The following is a 13,699-nucleotide window of genomic DNA, read 5'->3' as shown; positions in this document are numbered from 1 at the left end:
TAGAGAAAGAGATGAAATTCTATCATTTGAGAAGCTATTTAAGGAATTGTTAAGACGCTCAAGAAGGGTATCATTATCCAAGGCATTAGGAAATGAACGAAGAAGGTTAGCTTCATCAGAAAGACCATAAATGTCTGCAAAAAGGATCATTTAAATAAAATAAAACAACAGGATGAATGAATAAAGAGAAAAGTAACACACCGTAAAGTTGATTATTAACTTGCTGAAGACTAGAGATTTTGTTCTTATGCGAGGAAGAATCAATTTCTAATTGTCTATTTTTCTCGCGAAGACCTTTAACTTCAGCTTCCAATTCTTCATTCTTTTTGCGAAATTGAAGATTCTTCTTCTCAAGATGTTCACGTCTTCTCTCTAGATCTGAGGCAACAGCAAAAGAAGCTTTTCCAGCCTGCGAGAAAATATAATAGAAAGAAATTTTGAGTTATAACAATGAAGAAGTAAAAGGATAAAACTATACCAGACTATTGAGAGAATGCAAGAAGTCGGGAGTCACTGATCTAGAAACTCCATGAAGAGAGCTATCACCATCCAGTAAAGGGACATCGCAAAGGGTAGCGAGAGCTTTGCAGGTATTTGCGAATTGGATATCTCACATTCCTTGTAGAGAATCAGAAAAGAGTCCAGAGAGCTTAGCCATAGAAGATTCAGGTGGAGAATCTTCACTTGCAGCAAGATCATCATTGTCCTCATCACCCTTGTCACTTTCGGAATTTTCGTCAGGAGGGATATTTGAAGGAGAAGAAGAACGAACTTTCCTTTTCTTTGGAGGAGGACCAGTTGATTTTTCCCTGCGAAGAGCACCTTTACCTTTATCACCAGTCTTCGCAACATCGGCAGATTCTTCTACTTTAGCAATAATCTTCACAAACAGATAAAAATAAGAAATGGAAGCATGGAAGCAACAGTATACTGTTTAAAATCATAAGAGAAATTTGAAGAAAATTTAAAATCATAAGAGAAAATTTCTTACCTCATCTGTGTATGAGCGAAGAGCTAACAGAGTACTAGCTTTCCCAGTCCTGTTATATCTATCTTTCAGTTTTTGGATCTGCGGAATGTCACAAGAGTTAGCGAACAGAATAATAAAAATCAATAAAGAAATATAAAGTGAGTTAAATGGGAAGAAACATACTTATTTCTCCTTATCGGGCCAAGAGAAAACCCAAGGTTGATAAGCAGCGAGATTCGCAGGAAGAACATTTGACCCAGCAATGTAGGGTCCTTTTAGCATTAAAGGAAAAACACACCATTTATCATCTTTGGATTGGCGAGGAGTTGTGTTTTTACCAGAATTCCAATCAATATCTTGCATGATAATTTTGGCTTCATCAATGTTATCTTTCCTTTTAAGCGAATACCCCAGCGAGTATTCTCTTTCTTCATGGAGATCAGTTCATAGTTCTCAAAGAAACTCGCTACTGTGTATTTCTCAGCAATTATCTTTAAGTATGCGAATTTAGGATCCCTAAGTTCTTTGGAGTATAGAGATCCTTTACCAGCACCACGGGTAGTGAATTCTAGCATCAGACGGATGCAGTCCCCATTCAGTTGGAAGATAGCTCGCGAAAATCCCGAGTGAGCGAGAATTTCATAAAATAAAGGAAGATCTGGGTTATAAAGAGGAATAGGGAGACCTGCGAGAATCTGACCTAGCGAAATTATGATTGGTTGATCATCACAATACTGATCAGAGAAAAGTTTGACAGAAAGAATTGATTTGGCATTTTCACCAGGAATGGTGGAGAGTGTGAAACCTTTATCAGCAAGATATTTTTGGAAATATTTTAAACTATTCTCATGTCTATGACCACTTGGAGCCATATTTGAATATAGAGTATGGGAATGAATAAAAAGTAAGAAGATTGAAGGGGGAGAAAATTATAGCAGCAGAACTTGCAGAAGAATAACAGAGTTGCAGAGATGAGAAAATAAAATAGAAGAGAAAGTAAAAAGAAAAGTGGAAAGAAGAGTATATAAAGGATATTTTTTTTTACTCGAAAAAATAAATACCATTAAGACGAAAAGATGTGAGCGGTTGAAAAGCAGCGGTTACAGAAGACGTGTCAAGAAACAAATGGAAGAAAGAATACATGTGATAAATGCAGAATATGAAAAGATGAACAGCTGCGGCATTTCTCACATCATTCTCTACTTTGCAGAGAAGATATGAGAAGAGGAAATATATAGGATCAGAATCTCACAACGATAATATTTCAGCGAAATTATCAACAACACAATACAACAGCGTCGCAGAATGATTTCAGGAAGAATAAAATAAATGATGTCAGCTAAGATCATGAGAAAGATATCATAGTCCTGCGAAAATTAGAGATCTTGCGAAATTAACATTTGTAAGGTTGCATGAATGTCGCAGACCATACCCGAAAATAAAGGACAGATTAGCTGTCATCCACTATGTATTTCCTTATATATAGTCGTTCAAGTTGTAAAGAGAGGGAGAGATCTTTTTTGAGTAAGAAACAAGTAAATAGGAGAGAGAAATTCTAGAGCAGAGATCATTCTTGATTTCTTTATCTTTTCTTTTAAGAACATTCAAAGATTGATCAATAAAATTAAGAGTGTAAACCTAAAAATGAGTTGATTAATAATGAAATCATATGAGGGGTGTAGTGTAGGATTTCCTGCAACTACAGGGTATAAAATACCCTTTAGTTTATTAAAAAACATTATGAAAATACTATACTACCCTTTCCCCTAAAACTTAAAATCTAAAAACCAAATACATATCCCTCATTTCTCTATCGGTTCCGGCACACTCGGTTAGGGTTAGGTTTCGATTTTTTTTTTCTTCATCATCTTCATCGTTCTTTATCCGTTCTTCATCGAAGATTAATTGTCGATTCAAAAATTTCTTCGTCGATGCCTCCACGAAAGAAATCAAATTCCCAAGCGAAGTCAAAATCGATTGCTCAACAAAAATTAAACCAAAGGCTTGCTTTGAATTCTCAAGAGCAAGAAGAAATAGAACAAGAGAACTTGGACAATCAACCTCTCGTAAAAATGGCTTCTGTGAGAAGGTAAGTGATTTTGAACTAGTTTGTAAGTGTTTGAATCGATAGTAGTGGGTTTAGGTTAGAATCGCAAACCCTAACTCAAACAGTTGAGTTTCAGTGAGTACCGGCATTGAAATTTGTATGAATACAATGCAGGTTCTTAGTATCGGCGTTCAATTTAGTATGAAAGCAATGTCGGTAGAGTGTTACGGCATTGATTTTGGTATGAATACAATGCCGTCAACAAAGCTAAAATCACCTGAAACTGAATGTCCTGTACCGGCATTGAAATTGGTTGAATACTATGCTGGTAGTGTGTACGACATTGGTTTACATTTATTCGAGTATGCCGGTAGTGCTCTTTTGGTATCCAGGAGAACCCTAGAAATTGTTATCAGTACTGGCACTGATTTTAGGTTAATTCCATGTCGGTACTTGGTTACGGCATGAAAATGAATTCTTACGTTTATGCCGGCAGTGCTCTTTTGGTATCCAGGAACTGCTTAGGAATTACCTAAGACTACCGGCATTGTCGATAGTTATTTTTCACTGCCGGAAAAGTGTAATGGCATAAAGTATTTTCTAATTTACTATGTCGTTTATGGTCTCACCATGGTTGATATTTCGTGAATCAATGCCGGTACTGATGATTCTATATCGTTATTTAGTATATCTATGTCGGTATTAAAAAATGAAACTGAATTGTCTTATATTCATTTCGTGTGTCTTTTGATATAGGGCTAGAGCCAAGGAAGCTAGCAAAGGAAAAACTAAAGATTCTGGCATTAAGAAAAGAAAGAAGGACAGTCTTGGTACTCCTCAGTCTCTGCCTCCTCGAGGGAAAAAACAAGGTCGCAACAAGCGTTTGGGGGCGAATACAAGAGGTGAAGTTTGGGATAGTGGTCGTGACCGTAGAAAACTCGTAATCCGTGAACCTACTGAAACAGTTGAGCACGATGAGCAAGATGAAGAGGAAAGTGAGGAGAAAGATAATGAGATTGATGCAAGTCAATTAGCAACCCAAATCAAAGTTTTAGAGGAAAATGGTGGGCCGAGTCAAAAACCGACACAAGGCAAGGGCAAAGGCAAAGTAAAAGTTAAAGGTTCGCACCTTCCTCATACTAATGACATGATACCTGACCTTGATCGTGGTAGAATTTGGGGTGAAGCCGACGATCCGAGAATGCTATTTGGCTACAAGGACACGTGGGCTCGTACTATCTATCAAACCTATGTAAGAATATTTTATCTTGTGCATATGTTTTGTTTTGTATTTATGTAAAATCTCTTAATCGTTTTATCTCCTAATTGTAGGATCATAAGAAGGTTGTGCGTGTTTGCCGAAACCAAGCCGCGTCTCATTGGGATTTTTCTATGGAATGCGAAAAGGTCCAAATATTAGTAAGGGAGTCTGGTCTATATTGTTTGGTTGAAAATTATGTGAAGTGTGATTCTGTGATAGTCAATTGCTTCGTCAAAAGGTATCATGGTGAAACTGATACCATGCACTTCCTGTTTGGGGATATGACCTTGATCCCTTATGATATTCATAACATTTTAGGATTGAGTGTTACCGGAAAATCAGTTGCGGAAGGAGATAACTGTCCGGACCTATAATGGTCGAAGTTGCACGCTCTGACTAACAAGTTGTTGGGTTGGGACTACAAAACTTCTGTGGAAAGCTTCTATGTATCTAAGTATAGTAGGACAACGACCATCAAGATGACGATGCTTAAGAATACCTTTGAAAATACGCAGGAAAGAAGTTTGAAGGATGGATAGGACCCTACATAAATTCGTTATACATCCTTTGCGTACCTGTTATTCATCTTGGGAACTAATGTATTCCCCGACGCTAGTGGCAACATGGTTAGTGCAAACCACCTTCAATACTTGGATCCGTTGGAAAAGGTCTTTTCCTATTCTTCGGGCACCATGGTCATGGCACATTTGATGGCGGAGATGAGAAGGGCCTCCAAAGTTGTCACAAACCAATTTGTCGGGAATTTCACTATACTCCAGGTAATTTTGTTTTTAAACATTATGTTCTTATGTATATTGTTCACATGTACCCTTATATGTATCATCCCACGTTGGTATAGGTGTGGGCTTATGAACACTTCTCAAACATTGTTCAAGGACTACCCCTTCTTGAATATCAAAAACCTTTCCGAACCCGAGGAGCATAGAGCTAAGAGATACGAGTTCAACAATATTCCGAAGCCGGGTAACAATCGCCGACTGACAAATATGAGATTAGCTCTGGATGCGATGACTACTACCAAATAGGTTGTGTTCGACCCTTACAAGGAGGCTAGAGAGAACCATTGATTCCGACAATATGAGACAACAGTGGGATAAACTTCGTTCCAATTGGCAATAAACTTGTCCAATCTTTTTCCGTACATATCCTCGGTAATAGACCAATAAACTTTCTCCCAATCTCTTAGAAATTCCAACCATTTTTTATGATTTTCATCATGTTCTTTGTCCACTCGCTCTTTGATCTTGCCTCTTTCATCTTCTTCTTCTTCGGGCGATACTTTGTTCGTGCGAACGTCTTCCTCTAGTTGAACAATCATTCTCTTCTTAATATCCATGTTAGTGGGTTCAAACAAGGCATGACAAGATTTTATCACATTTTGACGTATATGATATTACATAGGAAATTTTGTGTATCCAGGAAGACGTCGGATATTGCATTCATTAATGCGTCATCTTGATCGGTTATGATGACCCTCGGAAGATGATTTTCCCGGATGAGTAATTTCAATTGTCGTAGTGCCCAAATATAATTGTAATTCCTCTCGTTTTCCATTAAACACCAAGCCAGTGTGAATGATACCTTGTCCGATGTTTGCCTCACGATGTTGAACAACGACATATTGTATTTATTTGTCTTGTAGGTACAATCCATCATAAGAACACCAAAACATGTATGACCTAATTTTGCAAGCAAAGGATGCGAAATGAATATTTGAAGAGGGTTGTTGTCCGGCCCTCTTTTAATGATACGCGTGTAGTTGTGATCCCAAGCAATTTTCTCAAATTCTTGCATAACGCCCCTCTCTTCCCATTCCACCCTTCTAATACTTGCTTGTGCGCTATAAATTGTATTTAGAGAAGACACGTTCGTCTCATCCTTTTCCTTGAAACCTCTGATAATTTTTCTTGGTTTGATACATGTTTTGGTCAATCTCTTTACATCCTCCAATTAATGAGGTTTTAGCTTCGCAACTAGGGAGTCACCAACAAAATCTTTCGGTTCCGGGTGGTTATGACAGCCGAACCACACCTTACAATCCCTTTCACTGTCCTTGTCTCTTAAATTGAATACAAGCTTAAAGGGGCAATTATCCTTCCTCGTACAAGTCTTATATAACCTATTAGTCTTATTTGGATATACATAACCCTTTCTCTTATGGCTATTCTTCTCTTTGTATACCTCACTTCTCTCGCAAACCATCTCAAAACGGAACTTTGAACCTTCGGTATTCCTCACCAACACACACATGTTCTTAAGAGATGTTGTGAATACCAATATTCTGCGGAGCACGTGTCACGATTTTAGTGGCCGCATACAAGATAACTGTGTAGACCTCCCTATGCAGAGAAATCCAAGTGACAGAGGATACCTTCGTAGATCTACTTTATCTCGTCCCAAGAAAGGATGCCTCGACGGCTGAGATGAGAAGAGTAAAAGCCTAGTCTATAAGGAGGAAGTTGGCGAAGGGACAAAGGTAGATGGCATATCTAATCATCATTAAATGCACAAATATCTTATATACACGCATAATCAAGGCACGCGGAGAGACACGATGTGCAGAACCCGATTGGCAGAGGCTGGCGGTGAACGAAGGTACAACCTATACTAAGGTTGGGAAGTTCCCGAAGGAACGTGGGTCAGCCAAGGTGGCAGGGTTCGACTGGATAAAGCACGCGGCGAACGAAGGTACCATTTGTACGAAAGTTATATCAGCAAAGGATGGACCCAGAGGCAGCAAAGAGATACTTGGAGCAGAAGGGGCTATAAATACCAAGCCTCACCAACAAACAAAGGGCATTAAATATCTAGGAGAGAAGATCTAGTCTTAAGCTTATACCTCTTTAATATTTAGAACTTAAGTATTTACCTCAACTTGAGTTCTCTCTATTACTTTGGGAAGCATTTAAGATCTTTGTAACCACCATAACTTAATACAAAATAATCAGTCATTACCCCGTGGACGTAAACGAAAGTCGAACCACGTAATCTCTTATGTCTCATGATAACTTAGCAACTTTTATATTATCTTTGCATTCTTAGTTGTTATTGTGATCTTGAGTACCCTTTATTACTTAGCACTATCAGTTCAACAGAGGCATCACTACTACTTAGTATTTGATTCTTTGAGCTGTACTCATTACGTAGACTACGGGAAAACGACTAGTCACAGTTTGGCTAGAAAGGTGTTGATTACCAGCTTGAGTTTTTATATTCCGTCATTTATTTTACTAACGCATCTTCTTTAAACGAAGAGATCTAAGTTCAGCAACGATGAATCTCACTTTTTAGTGATGGTTTTGTCTGTTGTTTTCGCAAGTTCTTTGAGTTCATAACCTCTAAGACCAGCAATCTCACAGATCTACAAAAGTTTTTACAAAAAACCACCCACAAAACGCTAAAACTTTTGTTTTGTACTAAAAATCCCTTTTCCGACAAAGCATCCTTTAGATCTGAGTACCTCAGACTGCATAGGAATCTCAGTAAAAGTTTAAGGAAGAAAGATCTTCTAAAGCATTTAATAACCCTGTTTTTTGGGAAGATCTGACACCCCTTTTTTATTGGTTTTTAACGTTTAAGGTTGTTTCTTCCAAGGGTGTCATAACCATGTAATACCCGTATTTCCAAACGTCATTTCAGTCCTTGTTCTGAAAAAGCTGCTTAGACGTCTTCTGTGTCAGAGCATTAATTGCCACTTTTGGCGAAGGCACCCAAGTAGCAGTTTTTTTCGTTTTTTTCTGTGACTACATGATAGAAAAAGCCGAAGGCATGCAGAAACCAAGTGATGTACCAATAAGCTCACGACCAGCAGTCACAAGAGGAAGATCCCAAAAGTCGTCTTAAGCAAATCAACGAACGGAAGAAGAGGACGGGCAAAGTGAAATAGCACGAAGCACGATTGCTAAAAAACCACCTATTCCTGCTGAAGGAATGGGGCAAACATTGGGAGCTCAACCACTTTACGACATGCCATTACCGGAGCATCCCAATACCACGCAGCCACCTGCGGCCAACGTAGGTTACCCAGAACCTTAGTTCCTACAGGACGAGAATTGGGAAACCTAACTCCAATCCAGGTAGATCAAGACGCACCGGTCATAGAAGAAGGAATGGCTAACTCTGAGGATCCGGTCGACATCACTCCTCAGGGTGGTGGAATCCAAAACGAAGAACAAATAACAACACAAGTAGCAGTTTTGTTACTACGAAACAAAGAGCATGAGGATGCAATACACGTGATGTATCAGGAAAACCAGAACCTAAAGGACATGCTAGACGTGAAAACCGAAGGTTCCCAAACTCACCCTCCGCTAAAGAGGCGTGAAAACGGAGCTATCTCAAGAAGACGAAGGGTGGATCTCAACCCACCAAAGGCTAATCCAGAAGGGGGATCCAGAAGAACACGCCGTGATCCAGATGAGATGGATCGAATATACAAGCCCTCCCAGTCCTACTACGACGAGACATTTTCCAGAGATGCTCACAATGTGAGCATGGTTATGGAGCAAATGGAAAAAATGTGGAAGGAGATACAAGGCCTAAAAACTGGCCACACAGGTGCAATACTAGAATATGTACTACAAGAGGCAACCACATCTCCATTGTCTTTTCGCATTTTGAGGGAACCCATCCCTTCGAAATGCCTGGTACCTATGTTCCAGGCATACAACGGTACCTCAGATCCCGCAGTCCACCTACGGTATTACACACGTGTCCTTGCCCATTGGGAAAGAGATGAGGTAGTATTGTGTAGGTACTTCCCTGCAAGCTTGACGGGATCAGCATTGGCCTGGTATGACAATTTACCAGCAAACTTAATTGACTCTTTTGAGAAATTGTCGACGGTGTTCTTGGAGACATACATGTACAACAAATCAACAAAGGCTAGGTTGGATAGGCTGTTTTCTTTAGCTATCGGACCCCGCAAAACATTGATGCAATACACGGATAGGTGGCAGAAGACATGCCAAGCAATTAGAATAGTTAATCCAGAAATTAGCATTAATTGCAATAAGTATGGACTTGATAGAACCTCAACTATCTTCGTGGAGCTTCACAACAGATCCCTCGATTCCTAAGGAAAGCTCAGGGTTGTCCAAGACCGCTACATCATACTCGAAGAAATCCAGATGGACAACCCCAGGGCACAAGCAAAAACAACAACAGGTCCGCAACGAACTAACTCTCCGGAACCAATTCCGGAGATACCTAAGAGGCAAAACGAGACCGGGGAAGAACCATCTCTCGAGACAAAAAGCAGAGATTCATAGACGAAGGAAAGGAAGAGGAAATGGGAGAGACGAGTTCGTAGATAATATCTACACAAAGCTAAATACCACATTCTCCCAAATTCTAAGCAAAGAAGGAGCAAAGTCGGGCTTTCCTTATCCTAATACTAGGAGAAAGCAACCAAACAAAACGAAGGAGGCCAAGGAGTATTGTGCATACCACCGGTACTACGGGCATACAACTGATACATGCTACCATCTACGGAATATAATTCAGAGATTCATAGACGAAGGAAAGTTCATGGAGTACGTGCAGATATAACCAACTGATACTGAGGTAGCACCCTGTTTGTGGGTGAAAACCGTTTCTGCTGATTTTGGTAATTTTGGGTGTGTGGATGAGAAACGAATCTAAACCCTAAACAATGCACTGCACGGGAGTACTTTTGATTCGAGAGATCAATATGTACAATCCTGGCCTAAACCAAGAAATGGACGTTACAGGCTTGCTTCGGTCACAAAGTGAAGGAGAAGGGTTGGTCTTAGGGAGGGAAGCGAAGAGAGTGTTGAGACCAGAATAGTTGATTCTAAAGGTTTGGTTGTTTATGAATTGCATCTGAAAGTAGAATTGGCTAGCAGAATGGAAATCTACCAGGTGATTTCTAGATACTGTGTTGTTGCCGACCAAAACTTGTTATTTAGTGAAAATAGGTGAATCCTATTTATACAAGTCATATTGAAACGTATCCTGGTCTTGTGGGAAGTGGAAACGATTGAGTGGTGGAAGAATAGAGTAACATGTAACCGTCAGACATTATACTTCCATGATGAGGGAAGTGAATTCGTGTAACCGTCAGTCATTACGCTTTCACGATGAAGGAAATGAATTGTTTACACCGTTACTTTTCACCACCACTAATTATCCCACTTCATGACACTTTCTTGTAACAAGCGCATTGCACGCCGCACATTGTAAACCGCCATACCAATACCCTGATGAGAGTCCCCCAGTTTGTGACAAGTTTGATGTCTCGAGTGTTTCGTGGAAAACGTGTAGCAAGTTGCCATGTGTGGCAAGTCAAAGTCAAGATACTTTTCCATAGGAAAATAGCATGTGATGCTATTAGGCTTTCCTTGGTCGGCCGCCTAAAACTTGCCACAAGTCCGTCAGTTTGGTGGCGAACTTGAATGGCCGAGATTGCATCTCATGAAAAAGGGTAGTCGTTGATTATGGCTACCTTCTGTTGGCGTCTGGTAATGTCACAGTGGCGTTTTTGGTGTATGACAATGGCATCGCAGCATGACTGGCATATCTCTTGCATGCCAGTGGCACGGTGGTGTAAGTGGCGCCTGGCGCAGCCATGGCCACTAGCTGGTTGCCTGGGACTTGCCTCAAGTCCATCAGTTCAGTGGCGAACTTGGATGGCTGAGATTGCATCTCATGAGGAAGGGTGGCCATTGATTATGGTCGCATCTTGTTGTATAGCAGAGTGGCGTCATTGGCAAAGCAGCATGCCAGTGGCGTAGCCATGACATGGCGGCGTGCTAGTAGCCGCGGCATAGCGGTATGTCAGTGGCGTAGCCGTTGCATGGCGGCATTATAGTAGCCGTGGAATGGCAACATGCTAGTAGTCGTGGCATGGCGGCATGCTAGTAGTCGTGGCATAGCGGCATGCCAGTGGCGTTGTAGCATGGCTAAATCTAAGATTCGGCTCAGGGCTTGGCGGCATGGCCAAGGCTAGGGTTTGGCGCCGTGGTGTTGGATCCACATGTGGCGTGGCAACATTGACCCTGTTGCCACATCAATCCCATCGCTCTGGGAAACGTTATTTGGCTTTGGTTGGCGTAGCAACTTTTCCCAAATTAGGATTTGGCATGTCGAAACCCTAATTAGTGCGTGTGGCATGCGGACGCGGCATGGCGATACTTTTGTGCAAATGGCGCCATATCTATGCCAAAGGAGTTATGGCAAGGACATAGTGTGGAAACGTACACTGGAGTAGGGATTGCCGTGGGTGGCTATGATATGGCGCCAACCTTAGGGCTTCCCGGGTCCCACACGGCTCGTGGCATGTTGTGGGGTCGAAGTGACATGATTTGTACCACGACTGGAAATTAGGGCTTTGGTAAATGCATAGGCGTAATTTTGACCCGAAAACCCTAATCTTAAGTTTTTCATGGCGTTGTCCACGAACAGGAGGTAAGTTAGCACATAAGGCGTTATTTATGGCATGTTTCCACGAAGTGGCATGTTTGACATGTTGGCATGCCGATCAATATGCTGTTGTGGCAGGGCGTGTTTGGCTTGCCAATTAGTATGGTGGCACGATAGGGTGCGTTTGGCCTTCAACGTATGTTGGTAAGTTTAGAGCGACTTGATTGGCCAAGAAAAGGGGTCGGCCAAACATAATGCGCAGTACACTTCTGGTGAGAGTGTGGCGACTTTTGAGCAACATGATTGGTCGATTAAAAGAGGGTCGGCCAAGCATGGGCGTGGCTACACTTCTGGTGTGAGTGTGGCGGCTTTAGAGAGACCTGATTGGTCGATGGGAAGTGGGGCCAGCAAGTGTGGGCCCAACCACAACTTATGTGCGCGTGGCTAATTTGAGGCGACACGATTGGTCGAGGGAAATAAGTTTGGTTGAGGAAGGGGCGTGGCCAATGGAAAGTGGCGCCAGTTGGCCCAAGGAATGGCCACGCCTCCCTTTGCTGCAGCGGCTCCCTGTTTTCTGATTCTGGACAAGGTTTTTCACCTGCTAATCCATGGAGGATTAATTACCTATCTTGCCTAGGCTTAATTTCGACAAGTAAGGTCCGATATACTGCGGGAGGCGCAAAACCCTAACTTTTGCAAGTTAGTCAAGACAATTGATTGAATTCTATGTGTTGACACAGAGTTCTTTTAAGTTCATTGCCAGAGAGCAGCATGCTTTTCTGATTGAATACCTTATGCGATGACCTTATCCTTGATATTTGGAAATTCGTGCTACTCTGCTGTGAGTGAACACAAATCGTCATGCCATATCAACATTAAGGGTTCAGCCGAGGAACATAGCATAGAAGGCATTCAAAGGAACTCATATTAAGTGAATATAGGCAAGCGCCGAAATTTATAGAACGTCTGGGATGGTTGCTACATTCGCCAGTCTGGATAAATTTCATGTGGATGTATTGAACGACTCAATAAATATGCCAGTGGAGAGGTTAACACTCACGACACCGTTTCCTTACAGAGTGACGTCACATCAGATGCAAGGTTTTACGATTTTAACCCTAAGGTAAAAACCACCATCAACATTAAGTCCCATGTTTAGCACGTAACAGTGGCGTTGTTGTGGGGTAAGCATGAGATGGTGACAGACAAGAGTAAGATCGAAAGGGAAAGACGTGAAGAGATTTCCAGGGGAATTCGACTAACCTTTGGTGGAAGGCATGAGGAATCCGTGATCATTTTATTGGAGGTTTTGCATAAATTGGACTTGGCCATGGGGTATTGGCATCAGCGTTGCATCTTTGGCTATTGATCGGCAGAGGTGACATTGAAACTTGGTCCGCGGAACGGGCGCTGGTTGGATAAGAAAGGTAGATGGCGATGTTGGCTTTGAATGATGGATGAATGATGGACAGCGCTGCTTGCTTGGCTACATTCTATGGAATAGTGCTGCTGGCTAGATCCGCGGAGAAGCGTTGTTGGCTAGGTCCGTGGAGAGGTGATGTTGGCTAGGTATGTGGAGCGGTGCTTTTGGCTAGGTTCGTGAAGCGGTGGATGGCACTTGGATGGCTAGATCACGGAGAAGCAGGGATGGCACGGATGGCACCTGATTCATGGAACAGTGGATGGGCGCTGCTTTGAACGGCCAAGATGACGCTTCCTTGTCTGGTGGAGAGGGCGCTGCTTTGAACGGATAAGATGGCGCTAGCTAGGTCATGGAATGATGGAAACTGGCTTCAGTCCATGGAATGGTGGAAACTGTCTTCAGTCCATGAGATGGTGGAAACTGGCTTCAGTCCATGGAATGGTGGAAACTGGCTTCAGTCCGTGGAATGACGGAAACTGACTTCAGTCCGTGGAATGGTGAAACCGGCTTCAGTCCGCGGAATGGTGAAACCGGCTTCAGTCCACGGAATGGTGAAACTGGCTTCAGTCCGTGGAATGGTGAAACTGGCTTCAG

Source organism: Papaver somniferum, chromosome 2 (genome assembly GCF_003573695.1).
Source record: "Papaver somniferum cultivar HN1 chromosome 2, ASM357369v1, whole genome shotgun sequence".
Classification (NCBI taxonomy): domain Eukaryota; kingdom Viridiplantae; phylum Streptophyta; class Magnoliopsida; order Ranunculales; family Papaveraceae; genus Papaver; species Papaver somniferum.
The sequence above is the reverse complement of the archived record's forward strand: the minus strand, read 5'-3'. Positions refer to the sequence as shown.